Genomic DNA, 3,342 nt, shown 5'->3' with positions numbered 1-3,342 from the left:
CGACCTCTTTCAGTACTTTTATAAAATATTTTTTTTCTTGCGGATACCTCTAATAGCCGCCGTCTTGGAGTTGATGTGAAGGCATTTCAAGCTTTCCTCATTACCATCTCCGACCTCTTTCGTCTAGACTGAAGAGGTCAAAGATGGTAATGAGGGTGCTTGAAGTGCCTTCAATCTAGCTCATTTATACATAACGAAAACGTGTATTTCATAAGAAAAAAATGTTTATTTTAATTATTAATTTCTTGTTAAAAACACGTTTTTTTATGAAAAAAATATGTCTAGTCAATCATATAATTATTTTTTTATAATAACATACTTATATATTACAAAATTTACCAATGTTAAATTATTAAAAAAATTATATAATTAAAACTAAAATCTTAAAATTTTTTATAAAAGCACTTGTATTTAAACGATATATGAAAAAATAGAATTGAAATTAGTGTATCCAAGATATTAAAATTTTAAATTTAAAAAAAATGAGAAAAAATAAGTGAAGGGACTAGTTTGGTGCACGACATTCAATTTCAGGGACTAAAATGAGTCACTTAATGCAAAGTGAGGGACTAATTTGGTGCATATACAACGATGGCATAATGGATGACACGTGGACGAATACTGTTGCGACACGTGGCACAACCGGACACGTGGCCAAATAACATTGCGAACGTGGCACAACTATCCACGTCAGTATGCCACGTGTCACTGGTCACCACATCATCCTACCATTACACGTGGCCAAATCATGAAGTGACACGTGTCACTTACAGTCCACGTCATCATGCCATGTCATCACGTCGTTAATGGAAAATGGGCCAGGGACTACGATGGTGCATTTTTTTCAATCTCAGGAACGTAATTGGTGTAATTGAAATCTCAGGGACGATTTTAGTGCAAAACGCCAATCTCAAGGACCATTTTGGGGTTTAACTCATATGTAAATAGTATGTATGATGTATATTATCTCTATCTCTGATGTTCGTTTTATTTTATCGAACTTAATTAATTTAGTTTTCCGAAAATTCGATTCGCGTGCTAATACAATCAAAGGCTTATTAATAAATTCTTAATTAATTTTTAGGAAAGCAAGTTTGTGACGCTTGATTTTTAGTATGATCAAGACGTACTGAAAATTCGGTGTTACACAAAACATGATTCTTTTCTTAATAAATCAAACTCAAAATAGTATAATTCCTTTCTTAAATAAGTAAAACTCAAAACTTAATTAATTCTTTTCATAATAAATCAAAGTCAAATAATATAATTCTTAAATTCAAATCTTTCTAAATAATCACTTCAAACAAAATCTCCAACTTTTATAAAAATTTTGACAGCATCTCCTCTACAATTCGGACTTTGCCATCCTTCAAGGGTCCCAACGAAACCAAACAAAATATCTCTCAATCATTCAAATCACTTCTAATAAACCATTATCACAACAATAACACTCAACTCAAGAAAATCAACAAAATCTAGAATCTAATCAACCAATCTCATCAATCCCAATTTCAAATCAACTTCAATAGCATCAATCAATAATTTAGAATTCTCAACCTTCTCAAACCAAACCATTCCCAAATATCAAACCATTTCCAATTTCATACCAATTTCTATGTCAAATCATGTTCAAATATCAAACCACTTCCAATTTCAACCATTTTCAATATCAATTCATTTTCAATAAATCATTTTCAATGTCGAATCATTTTCAAAACCAAATCAACTCCAAATCCAAGAAAATCACTTTTCATAATATTCAATCGAATCAACTTTCCAAATCAGATTTTACCAACAACAGCACACCAACCCAAGAAATCAATAATTAAATCAAGCAAATAATTTCATTCATCCAAAGCAACTGAGTTCAATCCATAAGACTTACATAATCACCAAAAACATATTTTTTGTATCAATATCGGTTTATAATAATTCTTGGAAATAAAATGAGTTTAAAAAAAGCGCCCATAATTGAATCGCGACTAAACTATGCGACAAAAACTAAGCATAGTCACAGAGGTACCAAAGCCAAGAAAATACACGTGGTGAATAATGCCAAACAAAAGTAAGAGTTCTAAATCACATGGTAGCTAAACATGTAATTGAGAATGCGATATAATCATAGAGGCATATCCATAAATAGTTAATGCAAGAATGAAGCAAGAGCACGGTCAAACAGTGTGAGAAGAACAAATTCAAACATTGACATCACTCACTAATTAACGAGTACAAGATTACTTTCAACCTGTGAAATCCGTTCTCAATATGACCCAAAATCTAAAAAGCATAATAAGTGGATATCATTGGGTTAGAGAGGAACAATTCAGTAGTCCTGCAGATTCAGACAAAAATCACAACAGTCACAAAATCAGAAATTTGGGTCACTTAAGGACAAATCAAATCCCCATCAATGCATAAAGAACAAGTATCATATGAGAACAAGCACTAATTCTTAAAGACATGATCAAAAATTATTTATAACCCCTTTGGGTCCTCTTAACAAACACTTGGTGTGCATCATCCTACGACACATAAAATGGCACAACTAAGAGTCTGTCGAAACCAAATTCACAATGTCAATCATCAAAGCAGCAAACAACAGTACAAATCAGAATAATCAATAGCAAAACAGTCCAAATAATCCACACAAACTGAAAAACGAATTCAATTCCAACTCCGAGACCATGAAAGCATAAGCAATTATGTACAAGGTACACTAATCCTAAGATGAACCTGATCAGAAATTAAAAACAAAAAATTAATCCAACCAACTAACTAACCAAAATTAACTAATGCGACAAGATTAATCAATGTGAACAGAAGTTAAAAACAAAAATGAAATTAAAACTTGGAACAGAGTAAGCAGAAATAGAACAGAAGAGATGAGGGAAGGGCAGCTGAGTAGAGTAGCTGCAATGGCCAACTAGGAGGTGGCGCCAGTAGCAGTGGCTCACCGAAAGTGAGCTGATAAAGAGGGTTGAGAGGTTGTAGAGGTGGAAAGAGGAGAAGAAGAGAAGAAGTAAGAGAATAAGTCTGCGAGTGATTAGGGCTCACATTCTTTTTTATACGAAAAAGGGGGGTCATGCATAGGCATCATCTAGGGGTGGCAAACGGGCCTTAATCCGCCGGGCCGGCCCGCGTAACCCGCCAAAATAGGCGGGTTGGGCTGGAAATTTGGGACCGCCGAAAGACAAAAGCCCGCCTAACCCAAACCGTTTAAACCGTGGGCTTTGGCGGGGCGGGGCGGGCTTCCCCGGCGGGCTGAAGTTTTTTTTTTTTTTTTTTTTTTTTTTTTTTTTTTTTTTTTTTTTTTTTTTTTTTTTTTTTTTTTTTTTTTTTTTT

This window comes from Arachis ipaensis, chromosome B04 (assembly GCF_000816755.2).
Source record: "Arachis ipaensis cultivar K30076 chromosome B04, Araip1.1, whole genome shotgun sequence".
Lineage (NCBI taxonomy): Eukaryota > Viridiplantae > Streptophyta > Magnoliopsida > Fabales > Fabaceae > Arachis > Arachis ipaensis.
This window is presented reverse-complemented; position numbering follows the sequence as displayed.